Consider the following 22,494-nt stretch of genomic DNA (forward strand, 5'->3'; position numbering starts at 1 on the left):
AGATTCAACTCTGGAGTCAAACATAGCCCGGAACTATCGCCTTAAACTGAGTTTTAAGCCTGGTGCCGATAAAAAGAAAGAAATTAGCCTTAGATCGGGCAAGCCGTTTGACGGGGGAAAATGAGACCCCCTAGGCCAGCTAGGTGGTCGCTGGATGCTGTGCAGACATCAGCAGCTGTTCATTTCATGCCCTCACGTCTCCTCGTTAGTATAGTGGTCAGTATCCCCGCCTGTCACGCGGGAGACCGGGGTTCAATTCCCCGACGGGGAGGTTAAACCTTTTCTGGATTTTTTTTAGTTCTTGACAAATATTCTTGAAGATTAGGCTGAGTCAAGTAGGGAATGGGTGCCAAGAACTGACTCTTTAAGAAAAAAGCACCGGCAACGCTAGTCATCGTACAATATTTGTGCACAATTGCTTACATTAGGCGGCCGGTCCACTTTATTGAGTCCCCCTCAGCACCATTTAGTGCTCCTGTTGTCTGCGAAGTCCAAATTGTAACCCTGAATCAGTTCCTCTTCTGACCCTTTGTATCATGTTACATGACGAGTAATGATCACCTGTTAGCTTTATCCCTAATTATAACTCTCACTCTTTCCCTGCATCTAACCCTAGCTCTAATCCCATCATTAACCTCGGTCCGGGCACACGCGTGAACCCTTACTCTCATCTCAGCCTCTCCTGGTGATACATCACACCTGGGATCGTTTGCTCCCTGTGGGCTGTGGGAAATTTGCTACCAGCACGCCCTGGAAGTGGGGCTCATTCCGCTGCAACGGGAGGTCTTCCCAGGACGCGTCACAGCTCAACGCAAGAGCTCCTGGGTTTCGAAGGCTCTTGCAGCAAGCCTTCACAAAGCAGCAGGGAGCGCCGTTCCAGATGGGAAACTTGAGACTGGATGTCCAGAAAAGCAAGACGTCAGAAGCGAAACCTTTTTCCTGCAGGGTGTGGCATACCATCCGCTTGCTCATTGCGACAGAGGTGGCACTAATGAAGGAAGAGGTCAACGTTACGTTCTTCTTTAAAATGCAAGGCCAGGAAAAGTGGCAGCGGTGGGATTTGAACCCACGCCTCCGAAGAGACTGGAGCCTTAATCCAGCGCCTTAGACCGCTCGGCCACGCTACCTCCCTGCTAGTCGCCGAAAGCGGAACTTGACCCGTTGCCCGGCCCGCTTTAGTGCTTTGCCTTTTCTCCTTGGAAAGTCTGGAGACAGGCAGTGGAAGGGCAGGCAAACTGTCAGGTGCGCAGAGGAGGGGAGACCATGAGGCAAGGTGGGAGATGGGGGCAAGAAGTGAGAAAAAAACTAATCGCAAGCTAGGGCAGGATTCGGAAAGTGAAGGCGAAAAGGGGCTTAGCATGCAGCCCAGGGGTTTCTTTGACTGTCCTAAGCCCACAGGGACTTTGCCGTCCTCAGCTCATGAGACTTGAGATGGGTAGCTTGATTTGCTGAGGAAATGTGGGATGACAGATTCAACTCTGGAGTCAAACATAGCCCGGAACTATCGCCTTAAACTGAGTTTTAAGCCTGGTGCCGATAAAAAGAAAGAAATTAGCCTTAGATCGGGCAAGCCGTTTGACGGGGGAAAATGAGACCCCCTAGGCCATCTAGGTGGTCGCTGGATGCTGTGCAGACATCAGCAGCTGTTCATTTCATGCCCTCACGTCTCCTCGTTAGTATAGTGGTCAGTATCCCCGCCTGTCACGCGGGAGACCGGGGTTCACCGACGGGGAGGTTAAACCTTTTCTGGATTTTTTTTAGTTCTTGACAAATATTCTTGAAGATTAGGCTGAGTCAAGTAGGGAATGGGTGCCAAGAACTGACTCTTTAAGAAAAAAGCACCGGCAACGCTAGTCATCGCACAATATTTGTGCACAATTGCTTACATTAGGCGGCCGGTCCACTTTATTGAGTCCCCCTCAGCACCATTTAGTGCTCCTGTTGTCTGCGAAGTCCAAATTGTAACCCTGAATCAGTTCCTCTTCTGACCCTTTGTATCATGTTACATGACGAGTAATGATCACCTGTTAGCTTTATCCCTAATTATAACTCTCACTCTTTCCCTGCATCTAACCCTAGCTCTAATCCCATCATTAACCTCGGTCCGGGCACACGCGTGAACCCTTACTCTCATCTCAGCCTCTCCTGGTGATACATCACACCTGGGATCGTTTGCTCCCTGTGGGCTGTGGGAAATTTGCTACCAGCACGCCCTGGAAGTGGGGCTCATTCCGCTGCAACGGGAGGTCTTCCCAGGACGCGTCACAGCTCAACGCAAGAGCTCCTGGGTTTCGAAGGCTCTTGCAGCAAGCCTTCACAAAGCAGCAGGGAGCGCCGTTCCAGATGGGAAACTTGAGACTGGATGTCCAGAAAAGCAAGACGTCAGAAGCGAAACCTTTTTCCTGCAGGGTGTGGCATAACATCCGCTTGCTCATTGCGACAGAGGTGGCACTAATGAAGGAAGAGGTCAACGTTACGTTCTTCTTTAAAATGCAAGGCCAGGAAAAGTGGCAGCGGTGGGATTTGAACCCACGCCTCCGAAGAGACTGGAGCCTTAATCCAGCGCCTTAGACCGCTCGGCCACGCTACCTCCCTGCTAGTCGCCGAAAGCGGAACTTGACCCGTTGCCCGGCCCGCTTTAGTGCTTTGCCTTTTCTCCTTGGAAAGTCTGGAGACAGGCAGTGGAAGGGCAGGCAAACTGTCAGGTGCGCAGAGGAGGGGAGACCATGAGGCAAGGTGGGAGATGGGGGCAAGAAGTGAGAAAAAAACTAATCGCAAGCTAGGGCAGGATTCGGAAAGTGAAGCCGAAAAGGGGCTTAGCATGCAGCCCAGGGGTTTCTTTGACTGTCCTAAGCCCACAGGGACTTTGCCGTCCTCAGCTCATGAGACTTGAGATGGGTAGCTTGATTTGCTGAGGAAATGCGGGATGACAGATTCAACTCTGGAGTCAAACATAGCCCGGAACTATCGCCTTAAACTGAGTTTTAAGCCTGGTGCCGATAAAAAGAAAGAAATTAGCCTTAGATCGGGCAAGCCGTTTGACGGGGGAAAATGAGACCCCCTAGGCCAGCTAGGTGGTCGCTGGATGCTGTGCAGACATCAGCAGCTGTTCATTTCATGCCCTCACGTCTCCTCGTTAGTATAGTGGTCAGTATCCCCGCCTGTCACGCGGGAGACCGGGGTTCAATTCGGGTTCAATTCCCCGACGGGGAGGTTAAACCTTTTCTGGATTTTTTTTAGTTCTTGACAAATATTCTTGAAGATTAGGCTGAGTCAAGTAGGGAATGGGTGCCAAGAACTGACTCTTTAAGAAAAAAGCACCAGCAACGCTAGTCATCGTACAATATTTGTGCACAATTGCTTACATTAGGCGGCCGGTCCACTTTATTGAGTCCCCCTCAGCACCATTTAGTGCTCCTGTTGTCTGCGAAGTCCAAATTGTAACCCTGAATCAGTTCCTCTTCTGACCCTTTGTATCATGTTACATGACGAGTAATGATCACCTGTTAGCTTTATCCCTAATTATAACTCTCACTCTTTCCCTGCATCTAACCCTAGCTCTAATCCCATCATTAACCTCGGTCCGGGCACACGCGTGAACCCTTACTCTCATCTCAGCCTCTCCTGGTGATACATCACACCTGGGATCGTTTGCTCCCTGTGGGCTGTGGGAAATTTGCTACCAGCACACCCTGGAAGTGGGGCTCATTCCGCTGCAACGGGAGGTCTTCCCAGGACGCGTCACAGCTCAACGCAAGAGCTCCTGGGTTTCGAAGGCTCTTGCAGCAAGCCTTCACAAAGCAGCAGGGAGCGCCGTTCCAGATGGGAAACTTGAGACTGGATGTCCAGAAAAGCAAGACGTCAGAAGCGAAACCTTTTTCCTGCAGGGTGTGGCATACCATCCGCTTGCTCATTGCGACAGAGGTGGCACTAATGAAGGAAGAGGTCAACGTTACGTTCTTCTTTAAAATGCAAGGCCAGGAAAAGTGGCAGCGGTGGGATTTGAACCCACGCCTCCGAAGAGACTGGAGCCTTAATCCAGCGCCTTAGACCGCTCGGCCACGCTACCTCCCTGCTAGTCGCCGAAAGCGGAACTTGACCCGTTGCCCGGCCCGCTTTAGTGCTTTGCCTTTTCTCCTTGGAAAGTCTGGAGACAGGCAGTGGAAGGGCAGGCAAACTGTCAGGTGCGCAGAGGAGGGGAGACCATGAGGCAAGGTGGGAGATGGGGGCAAGAAGTGAGAAAAAAACTAATCGCAAGCTAGGGCAGGATTCGGAAAGTGAAGCCGAAAAGGGGCTTAGCATGCAGCCCAGGGGTTTCTTTGACTGTCCTAAGCCCACAGGGACTTTGCCGTCCTCAGCTCATGAGACTTGAGATGGGTAGCTTGATTTGCTGAGGAAATGCGGGATGACAGATTCAACTCTGGAGTCAAACATAGCCCGGAACTATCGCCTTAAACTGAGTTTTAAGCCTGGTGCCGATAAAAAGAAAGAAATTAGCCTTAGATCGGGCAAGCCGTTTGACGGGGGAAAATGAGACCCCCTAGGCCAGCTAGGTGGTCGCTGGATGCTGTGCAGACATCAGCAGCTGTTCATTTCATGCCCTCACGTCTCCTCGTTAGTATAGTGGTCAGTATCCCCGCCTGTCACGCGGGAGACCGGGGTTCAATTCCCCGACGGGGAGGTTAAACCTTTTCTGGATTTTTTTTAGTTCTTGACAAATATTCTTGAAGATTAGGCTGAGTCAAGTAGGGAATGGGTGCCAAGAACTGACTCTTTAAGAAAAAAGCACCGGCAACGCTAGTCATCGTACAATATTTGTGCACAATTGCTTACATTAGGCGGCCGGTCCACTTTATTGAGTCCCCCTCAGCACCATTTAGTGCTCCTGTTGTCTGCGAAGTCCAAATTGTAACCCTGAATCAGTTCCTCTTCTGACCCTTTGTATCATGTTACATGACGAGTAATGATCACCTGTTAGCTTTATCCCTAATTATAACTCTCACTCTTTCCCTGCATCTAACCCTAGCTCTAATCCCATCATTAACCTCGGTCCGGGCACACGCGTGAACCCTTACTCTCATCTCAGCCTCTCCTGGTGATACATCACACCTGGGATCGTTTGCTCCCTGTGGGCTGTGGGAAATTTGCTACCAGCACGCCCTGGAAGTGGGGCTCATTCCGCTGCAACGGGAGGTCTTCCCAGGACGCGTCACAGCTCAACGCAAGAGCTCCTGGGTTTCGAAGGCTCTTGCAGCAAGCCTTCACAAAGCAGCAGGGAGCGCCGTTCCAGATGGGAAACTTGAGACTGGATGTCCAGAAAAGCAAGACGTCAGAAGCGAAACCTTTTTCCTGCAGGGTGTGGCATACCATCCGCTTGCTCATTGCGACAGAGGTGGCACTAATGAAGGAAGAGGTCAACGTTACGTTCTTCTTTAAAATGCAAGGCCAGGAAAAGTGGCAGCGGTGGGATTTGAACCCACGCCTCCGAAGAGACTGGAGCCTTAATCCAGCGCCTTAGACCACTCGGCCACGCTACCTCCCTGCTAGTCGCCGAAAGCGGAACTTGACCCGTTGCCCGGCCCGCTTTAGTGCTTTGCCTTTTCTCCTTGGAAAGTCTGGAGACAGGCAGTGGAAGGGCAGGCAAACTGTCAGGTGCGCAGAGGAGGGGAGACCATGAGGCAAGGTGGGAGATGGGGGCAAGAAGTGAGAAAAAAACTAATCGCAAGCTAGGGCAGGATTCGGAAAGTGAAGCCGAAAAGGGGCTTAGCATGCAGCCCAGGGGTTTCTTTGACTGTCCTAAGCCCACAGGGACTTTGCCGTCCTCAGCTCATGAGACTTGAGATGGGTAGCTTGATTTGCTGAGGAAATGCGGGATGACAGATTCAACTCTGGAGTCAAACATAGCCCGGAACTATCGCCTTAAACTGAGTTTTAAGCCTGGTGCCGATAAAAAGAAAGAAATTAGCCTTAGATCGGGCAAGCCGTTTGACGGGGGAAAATGAGACCCCCTAGGCCAGCTAGGTGGTCGCTGGATGCTGTGCAGACATCAGCAGCTGTTCATTTCATGCCCTCACGTCTCCTCGTTAGTATAGTGGTCAGTATCCCCGCCTGTCACGCGGGAGACGGGGTTCAATTCCCCGACGGGGAGGTTAAACCTTTTCTGGATTTTTTTTAGTTCTTGACAAATATTCTTGAAGATTAGGCTGAGTCAAGTAGGGAATGGGTGCCAAGAACTGACTCTTTAAGAAAAAAGCACCGGCAACGCTAGTCATCGTACAATATTTGTGCACAATTGCTTACATTAGGCGGCCGGTCCACTTTATTGAGTCCCCCTCAGCACCATTTAGTGCTCCTGTTGTCTGCGAAGTCCAAATTGTAACCCTGAATCAGTTCCTCTTCTGACCCTTTGTATCATGTTACATGACGAGTAATGATCACCTGTTAGCTTTATCCCTAATTATAACTCTCACTCTTTCCCTGCATCTAACCCTAGCTCTAATCCCATCATTAACCTCGGTCCGGGCACACGCGTGAACCCTTACTCTCATCTCAGCCTCTCCTGGTGATACATCACACCTGGGATCGTTTGCTCCCTGTGGGCTGTGGGAAATTTGCTACCAGCACGCCCTGGAAGTGGGGCTCATTCCGCTGCAACGGGAGGTCTCCCCAGGACGCGTCACAGCTCAACGCAAGAGCTCCTGGGTTTCGAAGGCTCTTGCAGCAAGCCTTCACAAAGCAGCAGGGAGCGCCGTTCCAGATGGGAAACTTGAGACTGGATGTCCAGAAAAGCAAGACGTCAGAAGCGAAACCTTTTTCCTGCAGGGTGTGGCATACCATCCGCTTGCTCATTGCGACAGAGGTGGCACTAATGAAGGAAGAGGTCAACGTTACGTTCTTCTTTAAAATGCAAGGCCAGGAAAAGTGGCAGCGGTGGGATTTGAACCCACGCCTCCGAAGAGACTGGAGCCTTAATCCAGCGCCTTAGACCGCTCGGCCACGCTACCTCCCTGCTAGTCGCCGAAAGCGGAACTTGACCCGTTGCCCGGCCCGCTTTAGTGCTTTGCCTTTTCTCCTTGGAAAGTCTGGTGACAGGCAGTGGAAGGGCAGGCAAACTGTCAGGTGCGCAGAGGAGGGGAGACCATGAGGCAAGGTGGGAGATGGGGGCAAGAAGTGAGAAAAAAACTAATCGCAAGCTAGGGCAGGATTCGGAAAGTGAAGCCGAAAAGGGGCTTAGCATGCAGCCCAGGGGTTTCTTTGACTGTCCTAAGCCCACAGGGACTTTGCCGTCCTCAGCTCATGAGACTTGAGATGGGTAGCTTGATTTGCTGAGGAAATGCGGGATGACAGATTCAACTCTGGAGTCAAACATAGCCCGGAACTATCGCCTTAAACTGAGTTTTAAGCCTGGTGCCGATAAAAAGAAAGAAATTAGCCTTAGATCGGGCAAGCCGTTTGACGGGGGAAAATGAGACCCCCTAGGCCAGCTAGGTGGTCGCTGGATGCTGTGCAGACATCAGCAGCTGTTCATTTCATGCCCTCACGTCTCCTCGTTAGTATAGTGGTCAGTATCCCCGCCTGTCACGCGGGAGACCGGGGTTCAATTCCCCGACGGGGAGGTTAAACTTTTTCTGGATTTTTTTTAGTTCTTGACAAATATTCTTGAAGATTAGGCTGAGTCAAGTAGGGAATGGGTGCCAAGAACTGACTCTTTAAGAAAAAAGCACCGGCAACGCTAGTCATCGTACAATATTTGTGCACAATTGCTTACATTAGGCGGCCGGTCCACTTTATTGAGTCCCCCTCAGCACCATTTAGTGCTCCTGTTGTCTGCGAAGTCCAAATTGTAACCCTGAATCAGTTCCTCTTCTGACCCTTTGTATCATGTTACATGACGAGTAATGATCACCTGTTAGCTTTATCCCTAATTATAACTCTCACTCTTTCCCTGCATCTAACCCTAGCTCTAATCCCATCATTAACCTCGGTCCGGGCACACGCGTGAACCCTTACTCTCATCTCAGCCTCTCCTGGTGATACATCACACCTGGGATCGTTTGCTCCCTGTGGGCTGTGGGAAATTTGCTACCAGCACGCCCTGGAAGTGGGGCTCATTCCGCTGCAACGGGAGGTCTTCCCAGGACGCGTCACAGCTCAACGCAAGAGCTCCTGGGTTTCGAAGGCTCTTGCAGCAAGCCTTCACAAAGCAGCAGGGAGCGCCGTTCCAGATGGGAAACTTGAGACTGGATGTCCAGAAAAGCAAGACGTCAGAAGCGAAACCTTTTTCCTGCAGGGTGTGGCATACCATCCGCTTGCTCATTGCGACAGAGGTGGCACTAATGAAGGAAGAGGTCAACGTTACGTTCTTCTTTAAAATGCAAGGCCAGGAAAGGTGGCAGCGGTGGGATTTGAACCCACGCCTCCGAAGAGACTGGAGCCTTAATCCAGCGCCTTAGACCGCTCGGCCACGCTACCTCCCTGCTAGTCGCCGAAAGCGGAACTTGACCCGTTGCCCGGCCCGCTTTAGTGCTTTGCCTTTTCTCCTTGGAAAGTCTGGAGACAGGCAGTGGAAGGGCAGGCAAACTGTCAGGTGCGCAGAGGAGGGGAGACCATGAGGCAAGGTGGGAGATGGGGGCAAGAAGTGAGAAAAAAACTAATCGCAAGCTAGGGCAGGATTCGGAAAGTGAAGCCGAAAAGGGGCTTAGCATGCAGCCCAGGGGTTTCTTTGACTGTCCTAAGCCCACAGGGACTTTGCCGTCCTCAGCTCATGAGACTTGAGATGGGTAGCTTGATTTGCTGAGGAAATGCGGGATGACAGATTCAACTCTGGAGTCAAACATAGCCCGGAACTATCGCCTTAAACTGAGTTTTAAGCCTGGTGCCGATAAAAAGAAAGAAATTAGCCTTAGATCGGGCAAGCCGTTTGACGGGGGAAAATGAGACCCCCCTAGGCCAGCTAGGTGGTCGCTGGATGCTGTGCAGACATCAGCAGCTGTTCATTTCATGCCCTCACGTCTCCTCGTTAGTATAGTGGTCAGTATCCCCGCCTGTCACGCGGGAGACCGTCCCCGACGGGGAGGTTAAACCGTTTCTGGATTTTTTTTAGTTCTTGACAAATATTCTTGAAGATTAGGCTGAGTCAAGTAGGGAATGGGTGCCAAGAACTGACTCTTTAAGAAAAAAGCACCGGCAACGCTAGTCATCGTACAATATTTGTGCACAATTGCTTACATTAGGCGGCCGGTCCACTTTATTGAGTCCCCCTCAGCACCATTTAGTGCTCCTGTTGTCTGCGAAGTCCAAATTGTAACCCTGAATCAGTTCCTCTTCTGACCCTTTGTATCATGTTACATGACGAGTAATGATCACCTGTTAGCTTTATCCCTAATTATAACTCTCACTCTTTCCCTGCATCTAACCCTAGCTCTAATCCCATCATTAACCTCGGTCCGGGCACACGCGTGAACCCTTACTCTCATCTCAGCCTCTCCTGGTGATACATCACACCTGGGATCGTTTGCTCCCTGTGGGCTGTGGGAAATTTGCTACCAGCACGCCCTGGAAGTGGGGCTCATTCCGCTGCAACGGGAGGTCTTCCCAGGACGCGTCACAGCTCAACGCAAGAGCTCCTGGGTTTCGAAGGCTCTTGCAGCAAGCCTTCACAAAGCAGCAGGGAGCGCCGTTCCAGATGGGAAACTTGAGACTGGATGTCCAGAAAAGCAAGACGTCAGAAGCGAAACCTTTTTCCTGCAGGGTGTGGCATACCATCCGCTTGCTCATTGCGACAGAGGTGGCACTAATGAAGGAAGAGGTCAACGTTACGTTCTTCTTTAAAATGCAAGGCCAGGAAAAGTGGCAGCGGTGGGATTTGAACCCACGCCTCCGAAGAGACTGGAGCCTTAATCCAGCGCCTTAGACCGCTCGGCCACGCTACCTCCCTGCTAGTCGCCGAAAGCGGAACTTGACCCGTTGCCCGGCCCGCTTTAGTGCTTTGCCTTTTCTCCTTGGAAAGTCTGGAGACAGGCAGTGGAAGGGCAGGCAAACTGTCAGGTGCGCAGAGGAGGGGAGACCATGAGGCAAGGTGGGAGATGGGGGCAAGAAGTGAGAAAAAAACTAATCGCAAGCTAGGGCAGGATTCGGAAAGTGAAGCCGAAAAGGGGCTTAGCATGCAGCCCAGGGGTTTCTTTGACTGTCCTAAGCCCACAGGGACTTTGCCGTCCTCAGCTCATGAGACTTGAGATGGGTAGCTTGATTTGCTGAGGAAATGCGGGATGACAGATTCAACTCTGGAGTCAAACATAGCCCGGAACTATCGCCTTAAACTGAGTTTTAAGCCTGGTGCCGATAAAAAGAAAGAAATTAGCCTTAGATCGGGCAAGCCGTTTGACGGGGGAAAATGAGACCCCCTAGGCCAGCTAGGTGGTCGCTGGATGCTGTGCAGACATCAGCAGCTGTTCATTTCATGCCCTCACGTCTCCTCGTTAGTATAGTGGTCAGTATCCCCGCCTGTCACGCGGGAGACCGGGGTTCAATTCGGGTTCAATTCCCCGACGGGGAGGTTAAACCTTTTCTGGATTTTTTTTAGTTCTTGACAAATATTCTTGAAGATTAGGCTGAGTCAAGTAGGGAATGGGTGCCAAGAACTGACTCTTTAAGAAAAAAGCACCAGCAACGCTAGTCATCGTACAATATTTGTGCACAATTGCTTACATTAGGCGGCCGGTCCACTTTATTGAGTCCCCCTCAGCACCATTTAGTGCTCCTGTTGTCTGCGAAGTCCAAATTGTAACCCTGAATCAGTTCCTCTTCTGACCCTTTGTATCATGTTACATGACGAGTAATGATCACCTGTTAGCTTTATCCCTAATTATAACTCTCACTCTTTCCCTGCATCTAACCCTAGCTCTAATCCCATCATTAACCTCGGTCCGGGCACACGCGTGAACCCTTACTCTCATCTCAGCCTCTCCTGGTGATACATCACACCTGGGATCGTTTGCTCCCTGTGGGCTGTGGGAAATTTGCTACCAGCACACCCTGGAAGTGGGGCTCATTCCGCTGCAACGGGAGGTCTTCCCAGGACGCGTCACAGCTCAACGCAAGAGCTCCTGGGTTTCGAAGGCTCTTGCAGCAAGCCTTCACAAAGCAGCAGGGAGCGCCGTTCCAGATGGGAAACTTGAGACTGGATGTCCAGAAAAGCAAGACGTCAGAAGCGAAACCTTTTTCCTGCAGGGTGTGGCATACCATCCGCTTGCTCATTGCGACAGAGGTGGCACTAATGAAGGAAGAGGTCAACGTTACGTTCTTCTTTAAAATGCAAGGCCAGGAAAAGTGGCAGCGGTGGGATTTGAACCCACGCCTCCGAAGAGACTGGAGCCTTAATCCAGCGCCTTAGACCGCTCGGCCACGCTACCTCCCTGCTAGTCGCCGAAAGCGGAACTTGACCCGTTGCCCGGCCCGCTTTAGTGCTTTGCCTTTTCTCCTTGGAAAGTCTGGAGACAGGCAGTGGAAGGGCAGGCAAACTGTCAGGTGCGCAGAGGAGGGGAGACCATGAGGCAAGGTGGGAGATGGGGGCAAGAAGTGAGAAAAAAACTAATCGCAAGCTAGGGCAGGATTCGGAAAGTGAAGCCGAAAAGGGGCTTAGCATGCAGCCCAGGGGTTTCTTTGACTGTCCTAAGCCCACAGGGACTTTGCCGTCCTCAGCTCATGAGACTTGAGATGGGTAGCTTGATTTGCTGAGGAAATGCGGGATGACAGATTCAACTCTGGAGTCAAACATAGCCCGGAACTATCGCCTTAAACTGAGTTTTAAGCCTGGTGCCGATAAAAAGAAAGAAATTAGCCTTAGATCGGGCAAGCCGTTTGACGGGGGAAAATGAGACCCCCTAGGCCAGCTAGGTGGTCGCTGGATGCTGTGCAGACATCAGCAGCTGTTCATTTCATGCCCTCACGTCTCCTCGTTAGTATAGTGGTCAGTATCCCCGCCTGTCACGCGGGAGACCGACGGGGAGGTTAAACCTTTTCTGGATTTTTTTTAGTTCTTGACAAATATTCTTGAAGATTAGGCTGAGTCAAGTAGGGAATGGGTGCCAAGAACTGACTCTTTAAGAAAAAAGCACCGGCAACGCTAGTCATCGTACAATATTTGTGCACAATTGCTTACATTAGGCGGCCGGTCCACTTTATTGAGTCCCCCTCAGCACCATTTAGTGCTCCTGTTGTCTGCGAAGTCCAAATTGTAACCCTGAATCAGTTCCTCTTCTGACCCTTTGTATCATGTTACATGACGAGTAATGATCACCTGTTAGCTTTATCCCTAATTATAACTCTCACTCTTTCCCTGCATCTAACCCTAGCTCTAATCCCATCATTAACCTCGGTCCGGGCACACGCGTGAACCCTTACTCTCATCTCAGCCTCTCCTGGTGATACATCACACCTGGGATCGTTTGCTCCCTGTGGGCTGTGGGAAATTTGCTACCAGCACGCCCTGGAAGTGGGGCTCATTCCGCTGCAACGGGAGGTCTTCCCAGGACGCGTCACAGCTCAACGCAAGAGCTCCTGGGTTTCGAAGGCTCTTGCAGCAAGCCTTCACAAAGCAGCAGGGAGCGCCGTTCCAGATGGGAAACTTGAGACTGGATGTCCAGAAAAGCAAGACGTCAGAAGCGAAACCTTTTTCCTGCAGGGTGTGGCATACCATCCGCTTGCTCATTGCGACAGAGGTGGCACTAATGAAGGAAGAGGTCAACGTTACGTTCTTCTTTAAAATGCAAGGCCAGGAAAAGTGGCAGCGGTGGGATTTGAACCCACGCCTCCGAAGAGACTGGAGCCTTAATCCAGCGCCTTAGACCGCTCGGCCACGCTACCTCCCTGCTAGTCGCCGAAAGCGGAACTTGACCCGTTGCCCGGCCCGCTTTAGTGCTTTGCCTTTTCTCCTTGGAAAGTCTGGAGACAGGCAGTGGAAGGGCAGGCAAACTGTCAGGTGCGCAGAGGAGGGGAGACCATGAGGCAAGGTGGGAGATGGGGGCAAGAAGTGAGAAAAAAACTAATCGCAAGCTAGGGCAGGATTCGGAAAGTGAAGCCGAAAAGGGGCTTAGCATGCAGCCCAGGGGTTTCTTTGACTGTCCTAAGCCCACAGGGACTTTGCCGTCCTCAGCTCATGAGACTTGAGATGGGTAGCTTGATTTGCTGAGGAAATGCGGGATGACAGATTCAACTCTGGAGTCAAACATAGCCCGGAACTATCGCCTTAAACTGAGTTTTAAGCCTGGTGCCGATAAAAAGAAAGAAATTAGCCTTAGATCGGGCAAGCCGTTTGACGGGGGAAAATGAGACCCCCTAGGCCAGCTAGGTGGTCGCTGGATGCTGTGCAGACATCAGCAGCTGTTCATTTCATGCCCTCACGTCTCCTCGTTAGTATAGTGGTCAGTATCCCCGCCTGTCACGCGGGAGACGGGGTTCAATTCCCCGACGGGGAGGTTAAACCTTTTCTGGATTTTTTTTAGTTCTTGACAAATATTCTTGAAGATTAGGCTGAGTCAAGTAGGGAATGGGTGCCAAGAACTGACTCTTTAAGAAAAAAGCACCGGCAACGCTAGTCATCGTACAATATTTGTGCACAATTGCTTACATTAGGCGGCCGGTCCACTTTATTGAGTCCCCCTCAGCACCATTTAGTGCTCCTGTTGTCTGCGAAGTCCAAATTGTAACCCTGAATCAGTTCCTCTTCTGACCCTTTGTATCATGTTACATGACGAGTAATGATCACCTGTTAGCTTTATCCCTAATTATAACTCTCACTCTTTCCCTGCATCTAACCCTAGCTCTAATCCCATCATTAACCTCGGTCCGGGCACACGCGTGAACCCTTACTCTCATCTCAGCCTCTCCTGGTGATACATCACACCTGGGATCGTTTGCTCCCTGTGGGCTGTGGGAAATTTGCTACCAGCACGCCCTGGAAGTGGGGCTCATTCCGCTGCAACGGGAGGTCTCCCCAGGACGCGTCACAGCTCAACGCAAGAGCTCCTGGGTTTCGAAGGCTCTTGCAGCAAGCCTTCACAAAGCAGCAGGGAGCGCCGTTCCAGATGGGAAACTTGAGACTGGATGTCCAGAAAAGCAAGACGTCAGAAGCGAAACCTTTTTCCTGCAGGGTGTGGCATACCATCCGCTTGCTCATTGCGACAGAGGTGGCACTAATGAAGGAAGAGGTCAACGTTACGTTCTTCTTTAAAATGCAAGGCCAGGAAAAGTGGCAGCGGTGGGATTTGAACCCACGCCTCCGAAGAGACTGGAGCCTTAATCCAGCGCCTTAGACCGCTCGGCCACGCTACCTCCCTGCTAGTCGCCGAAAGCGGAACTTGACCCGTTGCCCGGCCCGCTTTAGTGCTTTGCCTTTTCTCCTTGGAAAGTCTGGAGACAGGCAGTGGAAGGGCAGGCAAACTGTCAGGTGCGCAGAGGAGGGGAGACCATGAGGCAAGGTGGGAGATGGGGGCAAGAAGTGAGAAAAAAACTAATCGCAAGCTAGGGCAGGATTCGGAAAGTGAAGCCGAAAAGGGGCTTAGCATGCAGCCCAGGGGTTTCTTTGACTGTCCTAAGCCCACAGGGACTTTGCCGTCCTCAGCTCATGAGACTTGAGATGGGTAGCTTGATTTGCTGAGGAAATGCGGGATGACAGATTCAACTCTGGAGTCAAACATAGCCCGGAACTATCGCCTTAAACTGAGTTTTAAGCCTGGTGCCGATAAAAAGAAAGAAATTAGCCTTAGATCGGGCAAGCCGTTTGACGGGGGAAAATGAGACCCCCTAGGCCAGCTAGGTGGTCGCTGGATGCTGTGCAGACATCAGCAGCTGTTCATTTCATGCCCTCACGTCTCCTCGTTAGTATAGTGGTCAGTATCCCCGCCTGTCACGCGGGAGACCGGGGTTCAATTCCCCGACGGGGAGGTTAAACTTTTTCTGGATTTTTTTTAGTTCTTGACAAATATTCTTGAAGATTAGGCTGAGTCAAGTAGGGAATGGGTGCCAAGAACTGACTCTTTAAGAAAAAAGCACCGGCAACGCTAGTCATCGTACAATATTTGTGCACAATTGCTTACATTAGGCGGCCGGTCCACTTTATTGAGTCCCCCTCAGCACCATTTAGTGCTCCTGTTGTCTGCGAAGTCCAAATTGTAACCCTGAATCAGTTCCTCTTCTGACCCTTTGTATCATGTTACATGACGAGTAATGATCACCTGTTAGCTTTATCCCTAATTATAACTCTCACTCTTTCCCTGCATCTAACCCTAGCTCTAATCCCATCATTAACCTCGGTCCGGGCACACGCGTGAACCCTTACTCTCATCTCAGCCTCTCCTGGTGATACATCACACCTGGGATCGTTTGCTCCCTGTGGGCTGTGGGAAATTTGCTACCAGCACGCCCTGGAAGTGGGGCTCATTCCGCTGCAACGGGAGGTCTTCCCAGGACGCGTCACAGCTCAACGCAAGAGCTCCTGGGTTTCGAAGGCTCTTGCAGCAAGCCTTCACAAAGCAGCAGGGAGCGCCGTTCCAGATGGGAAACTTGAGACTGGATGTCCAGAAAAGCAAGACGTCAGAAGCGAAACCTTTTTCCTGCAGGGTGTGGCATACCATCCGCTTGCTCATTGCGACAGAGGTGGCACTAATGAAGGAAGAGGTCAACGTTACGTTCTTCTTTAAAATGCAAGGCCAGGAAAAGTGGCAGCGGTGGGATTTGAACCCACGCCTCCGAAGAGACTGGAGCCTTAATCCAGCGCCTTAGACCGCTCGGCCACGCTACCTCCCTGCTAGTCGCCGAAAGCGGAACTTGACCCGTTGCCCGGCCCGCTTTAGTGCTTTGCCTTTTCTCCTTGGAAAGTCTGGAGACAGGCAGTGGAAGGGCAGGCAAACTGTCAGGTGCGCAGAGGAGGGGAGACCATGAGGCAAGGTGGGAGATGGGGGCAAGAAGTGAGAAAAAAACTAATCGCAAGCTAGGGCAGGATTCGGAAAGTGAAGCCGAAAAGGGGCTTAGCATGCAGCCCAGGGGTTTCTTTGACTGTCCTAAGCCCACAGGGACTTTGCCGTCCTCAGCTCATGAGACTTGAGATGGGTAGCTTGATTTGCTGAGGAAATGCGGGATGACAGATTCAACTCTGGAGTCAAACATAGCCCGGAACTATCGCCTTAAACTGAGTTTTAAGCCTGGTGCCGATAAAAAGAAAGAAATTAGCCTTAGATCGGGCAAGCCGTTTGACGGGGGAAAATGAGACCCCCCTAGGCCAGCTAGGTGGTCGCTGGATGCTGTGCAGACATCAGCAGCTGTTCATTTCATGCCCTCACGTCTCCTCGTTAGTATAGTGGTCAGTATCCCCGCCTGTCACGCGGGAGACCGTCCCCGACGGGGAGGTTAAACCGTTTCTGGATTTTTTTTAGTTCTTGACAAATATTCTTGAAGATTAGGCTGAGTCAAGTAGGGAATGGGTGCCAAGAACTGACTCTTTAAGAAAAAAGCACCGGCAACGCTAGTCATCGTACAATATTTGTGCACAATTGCTTACATTAGGCGGCCGGTCCACTTTATTGAGTCCCCCTCAGCACCATTTAGTGCTCCTGTTGTCTGCGAAGTCCAAATTGTAACCCTGAATCAGTTCCTCTTCTGACCCTTTGTATCATGTTACATGACGAGTAATGATCACCTGTTAGCTTTATCCCTAATTATAACTCTCACTCTTTCCCTGCATCTAACCCTAGCTCTAATCCCATCATTAACCTCGGTCCGGGCACACGCGTGAACCCTTACTCTCATCTCAGCCTCTCCTGGTGATACATCACACCTGGGATCGTTTGCTCCCTGTGGGCTGTGGGAAATTTGCTACCAGCACGCCCTGGAAGTGGGGCTCATTCCGCTGCAACGGGAGGTCTTCCCAGGACGCGTCACAGCTCAACGCAAGAGCTCCTGGGTTTCGAAGGCTCTTGCAGCAAGCCTTCACAAAGCAGCAGGGAGCGCCGTTCCAGATGGGAAACTTGAGACTGGATGTCCAGAAAAGCAAGACGTCAGAAGCGAAACCTTTTTCCTGCAGGGTGTGGCATACCATCCGCTTGCTCATTGCGACAGAGGTGGCACTAATGAAGGAAGAGGTCAACGTTACGTTCTTCTTTAAAATGCAAGGCCAGGAAAAGTGGCAGCGGTGGGATTTGAACCCACGCCTCCGAAGAGACTGGAGCCTTAATCCAGCGCCTTAGACCGCTCGGCCACGCTACCTCCCTGCTAGTCGCCGAAAGCGGAACTTGACCCGTTGCCCGGCCCGCTTTAGTGCTTTGCCTTTTCTCCTTGGAAAGTCTGGAGACAGGCAGTGGAAGGGCAGGCAAACTGTCAGGTGCGCAGAGGAGGGGAGACCATGAGGCAAGGTGGGAGATGGGGGCAAGAAGTGAGAAAAAAACTAATCGCAAGCTAGGGCAGGATTCGGAAAGTGAAGCCGAAAAGGGGCTTAGCATGCAGCCCAGGGGTTTCTTTGACTGTCCTAAGCCCACAGGGACTTTGCCGTCCTCAGCTCATGAGACTTGAGATGGGTAGCTTGATTTGCTGAGGAAATGCGGGATGACAGATTCAACTCTGGAGTCAAACATAGCCCGGAACTATCGCCTTAAACTGAGTTTTAAGCCTGGTGCCGATAAAAAGAAAGAAATTAGCCTTAGATCGGGCAAGCCGTTTGACGGGGGAAAATGAGACCCCCTAGGCCAGCTAGGTGGTCGCTGGATGCTGTGCAGACATCAGCAGCTGTTCATTTCATGCCCTCACGTCTCCTCGTTAGTATAGTGGTCAGTATCCCCGCCTGTCACGCGGGAGACCGGGGTTCAATTCGGGTTCAATTCCCCGACGGGGAGGTTAAACCTTTTCTGGATTTTTTTTAGTTCTTGACAAATATTCTTGAAGATTAGGCTGAGTCAAGTAGGGAATGGGTGCCAAGAACTGACTCTTTAAGAAAAAAGCACCAGCAACGCTAGTCATCGTACAATATTTGTGCACAATTGCTTACATTAGGCGGCCGGTCCACTTTATTGAGTCCCCCTCAGCACCATTTAGTGCTCCTGTTGTCTGCGAAGTCCAAATTGTAACCCTGAATCAGTTCCTCTTCTGACCCTTTGTATCATGTTACATGACGAGTAATGATCACCTGTTAGCTTTATCCCTAATTATAACTCTCACTCTTTCCCTGCATCTAACCCTAGCTCTAATCCCATCATTAACCTCGGTCCGGGCACACGCGTGAACCCTTACTCTCATCTCAGCCTCTCCTGGTGATACATCACACCTGGGATCGTTTGCTCCCTGTGGGCTGTGGGAAATTTGCTACCAGCACACCCTGGAAGTGGGGCTCATTCCGCTGCAACGGGAGGTCTTCCCAGGACGCGTCACAGCTCAACGCAAGAGCTCCTGGGTTTCGAAGGCTCTTGCAGCAAGCCTTCACAAAGCAGCAGGGAGCGCCGTTCCAGATGGGAAACTTGAGACTGGATGTCCAGAAAAGCAAGACGTCAGAAGCGAAACCTTTTTCCTGCAGGGTGTGGCATACCATCCGCTTGCTCATTGCGACAGAGGTGGCACTAATGAAGGAAGAGGTCAACGTTACGTTCTTCTTTAAAATGCAAGGCCAGGAAAAGTGGCAGCGGTGGGATTTGAACCCACGCCTCCGAAGAGACTGGAGCCTTAATCCAGCGCCTTAGACCGCTCGGCCACGCTACCTCCCTGCTAGTCGCCGAAAGCGGAACTTGACCCGTTGCCCGGCCCGCTTTAGTGCTTTGCCTTTTCTCCTTGGAAAGTCTGGAGACAGGCAGTGGAAGGGCAGGCAAACTGTCAGGTGCGCAGAGGAGGGGAGACCATGAGGCAAGGTGGGAGATGGGGGCAAGAAGTGAGAAAAAAACTAATCGCAAGCTAGGGCAGGATTCGGAAAGTGAAGCCGAAAAGGGGCTTAGCATGCAGCCCAGGGGTTTCTTTGACTGTCCTAAGCCCACAGGGACTTTGCCGTCCTCAGCTCATGAGACTTGAGATGGGTAGCTTGATTTGCTGAGGAAATGCGGGATGACAGATTCAACTCTGGAGTCAAACATAGCCCGGAACTATCGCCTTAAACTGAGTTTTAAGCCTGGTGCCGATAAAAAGAAAGAAATTAGCCTTAGATCGGGCAAGCCGTTTGACGGGGGAAAATGAGACCCCCTAGGCCAGCTAGGTGGTCGCTGGATGCTGTGCAGACATCAGCAGCTGTTCATTTCATGCCCTCACGTCTCCTCGTTAGTATAGTGGTCAGTATCCCCGCCTGTCACGCGGGAGACCGGGGTTCAATTCCCCGACGGGGAGGTTAAACCTTTTCTGGATTTTTTTTAGTTCTTGACAAATATTCTTGAAGATTAGGCTGAGTCAAGTAGGGAATGGGTGCCAAGAACTGACTCTTTAAGAAAAAAGCACCGGCAACGCTAGTCATCGTACAATATTTGTGCACAATTGCTTACATTAGGCGGCCGGTCCACTTTATTGAGTCCCCCTCAGCACCATTTAGTGCTCCTGTTGTCTGCGAAGTCCAAATTGTAACCCTGAATCAGTTCCTCTTCTGACCCTTTGTATCATGTTACATGACGAGTAATGATCACCTGTTAGCTTTATCCCTAATTATAACTCTCACTCTTTCCCTGCATCTAACCCTAGCTCTAATCCCATCATTAACCTCGGTCCGGGCACACGCGTGAACCCTTACTCTCATCTCAGCCTCTCCTGGTGATACATCACACCTGGGATCGTTTGCTCCCTGTGGGCTGTGGGAAATTTGCTACCAGCACGCCCTGGAAGTGGGGCTCATTCCGCTGCAACGGGAGGTCTTCCCAGGACGCGTCACAGCTCAACGCAAGAGCTCCTGGGTTTCGAAGGCTCTTGCAGCAAGCCTTCACAAAGCAGCAGGGAGCGCCGTTCCAGATGGGAAACTTGAGACTGGATGTCCAGAAAAGCAAGACGTCAGAAGCGAAACCTTTTTCCTGCAGGGTGTGGCATACCATCCGCTTGCTCATTGCGACAGAGGTGGCACTAATGAAGGAAGAGGTCAACGTTACGTTCTTCTTTAAAATGCAAGGCCAGGAAAAGTGGCAGCGGTGGGATTTGAACCCACGCCTCCGAAGAGACTGGAGCCTTAATCCAGCGCCTTAGACCGCTCGGCCACGCTACCTCCCTGCTAGTCGCCGAAAGCGGAACTTGACCCGTTGCCCGGCCCGCTTTAGTGCTTTGCCTTTTCTCCTTGGAAAGTCTGGAGACAGGCAGTGGAAGGGCAGGCAAACTGTCAGGTGCGCAGAGGAGGGGAGACCATGAGGCAAGGTGGGAGATGGGGGCAAGAAGTGAGAAAAAAACTAATCGCAAGCTAGGGCAGGATTCGGAAAGTGAAGCCGAAAAGGGGCTTAGCATGCAGCCCAGGGGTTTCTTTGACTGTCCTAAGCCCACAGGGACTTTGCCGTCCTCAGCTCATGAGACTTGAGATGGGTAGCTTGATTTGCTGAGGAAATGCGGGATGACAGATTCAACTCTGGAGTCAAACATAGCCCGGAACTATCGCCTTAAACTGAGTTTTAAGCCTGGTGCCGATAAAAAGAAAGAAATTAGCCTTAGATCGGGCAAGCCGTTTGACGGGGGAAAATGAGACCCCCTAGGCCAGCTAGGTGGTCGCTGGATGCTGTGCAGACATCAGCAGCTGTTCATTTCATGCCCTCACGTCTCCTCGTTAGTATAGTGGTCAGTATCCCCGCCTGTCACGCGGGAGACCGGGGTTCAATTCCCCGACGGGGAGGTTAAACCTTTTCTGGATTTTTTTTAGTTCTTGACAAATATTCTTGAAGATTAGGCTGAGTCAAGTAGGGAATGGGTGCCAAGAACTGACTCTTTAAGAAAAAAGCACCGGCAACGCTAGTCATCGTACAATATTTGTGCACAATTGCTTACATTAGGCGGCCGGTCCACTTTATTGAGTCCCCCTCAGCACCATTTAGTGCTCCTGTTGTCTGCGAAGTCCAAATTGTAACCCTGAATCAGTTCCTCTTCTGACCCTTTGTATCATGTTACATGACGAGTAATGATCACCTGTTAGCTTTATCCCTAATTATAACTCTCACTCTTTCCCTGCATCTAACCCTAGCTCTAATCCCATCATTAACCTCGGTCCGGGCACACGCGTGAACCCTTACTCTCATCTCAGCCTCTCCTGGTGATACATCACACCTGGGATCGTTTGCTCCCTGTGGGCTGTGGGAAATTTGCTACCAGCACGCCCTGGAAGTGGGGCTCATTCCGCTGCAACGGGAGGTCTTCCCAGGACGCGTCACAGCTCAACGCAAGAGCTCCTGGGTTTCGAAGGCTCTTGCAGCAAGCCTTCACAAAGCAGCAGGGAGCGCCGTTCCAGATGGGAAACTTGAGACTGGATGTCCAGAAAAGCAAGACGTCAGAAGCGAAACCTTTTTCCTGCAGGGTGTGGCATACCATCCGCTTGCTCATTGCGACAGAGGTGGCACTAATGAAGGAAGAGGTCAACGTTACGTTCTTCTTTAAAATGCAAGGCCAGGAAAAGTGGCAGCGGTGGGATTTGAACCCACGCCTCCGAAGAGACTGGAGCCTTAATCCAGCGCCTTAGACCGCTCGGCCACGCTACCTCCCTGCTAGTCGCCGAAAGCGGAACTTGACCCGTTGCCCGGCCCGCTTTAGTGCTTTGCCTTTTCTCCTTGGAAAGTCTGGAGACAGGCAGTGGAAGGGCAGGCAAACTGTCAGGTGCGCAGAGGAGGGGAGACCATGAGGCAAGGTGGGAGATGGGGGCAAGAAGTGAGAAAAAAACTAATCGCAAGCTAGGGCAGGATTCGGAAAGTGAAGCCGAAAAGGGGCTTAGCATGCAGCCCAGGGGTTTCTTTGACTGTCCTAAGCCCACAGGGATTTTGCCGTCCTCAGCTCATGAGACTTGAGATGGGTAGCTTGATTTGCTGAGGAAATGCGGGATGACAGATTCAACTCTGGAGTCAAACATAGCCCGGAACTATCGCCTTAAACTGAGTTTTAAGCCTGGTGCCGATAAAAAGAAAGAAATTAGCCTTAGATCGGGCAAGCCGTTTGACGGGGGAAAATGAGACCCCCTAGGCCAGCTAGGTGGTCGCTGGATGCTGTGCAGACATCAGCAGCTGTTCATTTCATGCCCTCACGTCTCCTCGTTAGTATAGTGGTCAGTATCCCCGCCTGTCACGCGGGAGACCGGGGTTCAATTCCCCGACGGGGAGGTTAAACCTTTTCTGGATTTTTTTTAGTTCTTGACAAATATTCTTGAAGATTAGGCTGAGTCAAGTAGGGAATGGGTGCCAAGAACTGACTCTTTAAGAAAAAAGCACCGGCAACGCTAGTCATCGTACAATATTTGTGCACAATTGCTTACATTAGGCGGCCGGTCCACTTTATTGAGTCCCCCTCAGCACCATTTAGTGCTCCTGT

The 22,494-nt window shown here is 51.3% G+C and overlaps 22 non-coding genes across 22 annotated transcripts; 7 read left to right on the forward strand and 15 right to left on the reverse strand.

The window, feature by feature from the left end:
- Positions 1–199: 199 nt before the first annotated feature.
- TRNAD-GUC (transfer RNA aspartic acid (anticodon GUC)) lies at positions 200–271 on the forward strand. The gene has a single exon. It is a non-coding gene; the product is annotated as a tRNA-Asp (tRNA).
- A 774-nt stretch (positions 272–1,045) lies between these two features.
- On the reverse strand, positions 1,046–1,127 carry TRNAL-AAG (transfer RNA leucine (anticodon AAG)). Its single transcript has one exon. It is a non-coding gene; the product is annotated as a tRNA-Leu (tRNA).
- Positions 1,128–2,508: 1,381 nt separating this feature from the next.
- TRNAL-AAG (transfer RNA leucine (anticodon AAG)) lies at positions 2,509–2,590 on the reverse strand. Its single transcript has one exon. It is a non-coding gene; the product is annotated as a tRNA-Leu (tRNA).
- Positions 2,591–3,987: 1,397 nt separating this feature from the next.
- On the reverse strand, positions 3,988–4,069 carry TRNAL-AAG (transfer RNA leucine (anticodon AAG)). The gene has a single exon. It is a non-coding gene; the product is annotated as a tRNA-Leu (tRNA).
- Positions 4,070–4,609: 540 nt separating this feature from the next.
- TRNAD-GUC (transfer RNA aspartic acid (anticodon GUC)) lies at positions 4,610–4,681 on the forward strand. Its single transcript has one exon. It is a non-coding gene; the product is annotated as a tRNA-Asp (tRNA).
- Positions 4,682–5,455: 774 nt separating this feature from the next.
- On the reverse strand, positions 5,456–5,537 carry TRNAL-AAG (transfer RNA leucine (anticodon AAG)). The gene has a single exon. It is a non-coding gene; the product is annotated as a tRNA-Leu (tRNA).
- Positions 5,538–6,922: 1,385 nt separating this feature from the next.
- Positions 6,923–7,004, reverse strand: TRNAL-AAG (transfer RNA leucine (anticodon AAG)). Its single transcript has one exon. It is a non-coding gene; the product is annotated as a tRNA-Leu (tRNA).
- A 540-nt stretch (positions 7,005–7,544) lies between these two features.
- On the forward strand, positions 7,545–7,616 carry TRNAD-GUC (transfer RNA aspartic acid (anticodon GUC)). Its single transcript has one exon. It is a non-coding gene; the product is annotated as a tRNA-Asp (tRNA).
- Positions 7,617–8,390: 774 nt separating this feature from the next.
- On the reverse strand, positions 8,391–8,472 carry TRNAL-AAG (transfer RNA leucine (anticodon AAG)). The gene has a single exon. It is a non-coding gene; the product is annotated as a tRNA-Leu (tRNA).
- Positions 8,473–9,850: 1,378 nt separating this feature from the next.
- Positions 9,851–9,932, reverse strand: TRNAL-AAG (transfer RNA leucine (anticodon AAG)). The gene has a single exon. It is a non-coding gene; the product is annotated as a tRNA-Leu (tRNA).
- A 1,397-nt stretch (positions 9,933–11,329) lies between these two features.
- TRNAL-AAG (transfer RNA leucine (anticodon AAG)) lies at positions 11,330–11,411 on the reverse strand. Its single transcript has one exon. It is a non-coding gene; the product is annotated as a tRNA-Leu (tRNA).
- Positions 11,412–12,782: 1,371 nt separating this feature from the next.
- TRNAL-AAG (transfer RNA leucine (anticodon AAG)) lies at positions 12,783–12,864 on the reverse strand. The gene has a single exon. It is a non-coding gene; the product is annotated as a tRNA-Leu (tRNA).
- Positions 12,865–14,249: 1,385 nt separating this feature from the next.
- Positions 14,250–14,331, reverse strand: TRNAL-AAG (transfer RNA leucine (anticodon AAG)). The gene has a single exon. It is a non-coding gene; the product is annotated as a tRNA-Leu (tRNA).
- A 540-nt stretch (positions 14,332–14,871) lies between these two features.
- Positions 14,872–14,943, forward strand: TRNAD-GUC (transfer RNA aspartic acid (anticodon GUC)). The gene has a single exon. It is a non-coding gene; the product is annotated as a tRNA-Asp (tRNA).
- Positions 14,944–15,717: 774 nt separating this feature from the next.
- Positions 15,718–15,799, reverse strand: TRNAL-AAG (transfer RNA leucine (anticodon AAG)). The gene has a single exon. It is a non-coding gene; the product is annotated as a tRNA-Leu (tRNA).
- A 1,378-nt stretch (positions 15,800–17,177) lies between these two features.
- On the reverse strand, positions 17,178–17,259 carry TRNAL-AAG (transfer RNA leucine (anticodon AAG)). Its single transcript has one exon. It is a non-coding gene; the product is annotated as a tRNA-Leu (tRNA).
- A 1,397-nt stretch (positions 17,260–18,656) lies between these two features.
- TRNAL-AAG (transfer RNA leucine (anticodon AAG)) lies at positions 18,657–18,738 on the reverse strand. The gene has a single exon. It is a non-coding gene; the product is annotated as a tRNA-Leu (tRNA).
- A 540-nt stretch (positions 18,739–19,278) lies between these two features.
- TRNAD-GUC (transfer RNA aspartic acid (anticodon GUC)) lies at positions 19,279–19,350 on the forward strand. Its single transcript has one exon. It is a non-coding gene; the product is annotated as a tRNA-Asp (tRNA).
- A 774-nt stretch (positions 19,351–20,124) lies between these two features.
- On the reverse strand, positions 20,125–20,206 carry TRNAL-AAG (transfer RNA leucine (anticodon AAG)). The gene has a single exon. It is a non-coding gene; the product is annotated as a tRNA-Leu (tRNA).
- A 540-nt stretch (positions 20,207–20,746) lies between these two features.
- TRNAD-GUC (transfer RNA aspartic acid (anticodon GUC)) lies at positions 20,747–20,818 on the forward strand. The gene has a single exon. It is a non-coding gene; the product is annotated as a tRNA-Asp (tRNA).
- Positions 20,819–21,592: 774 nt separating this feature from the next.
- TRNAL-AAG (transfer RNA leucine (anticodon AAG)) lies at positions 21,593–21,674 on the reverse strand. Its single transcript has one exon. It is a non-coding gene; the product is annotated as a tRNA-Leu (tRNA).
- Positions 21,675–22,214: 540 nt separating this feature from the next.
- Positions 22,215–22,286, forward strand: TRNAD-GUC (transfer RNA aspartic acid (anticodon GUC)). Its single transcript has one exon. It is a non-coding gene; the product is annotated as a tRNA-Asp (tRNA).
- The last annotated feature ends 208 nt before the right edge of the window (positions 22,287–22,494 follow it).

Source organism: Ambystoma mexicanum, unplaced genomic scaffold (genome assembly GCF_040938575.1).
Source record: "Ambystoma mexicanum isolate Mex_15411 unplaced genomic scaffold, UKY_AmexF1_1 Mex_scaf20, whole genome shotgun sequence".
Taxonomy (NCBI): domain Eukaryota; kingdom Metazoa; phylum Chordata; class Amphibia; order Caudata; family Ambystomatidae; genus Ambystoma; species Ambystoma mexicanum.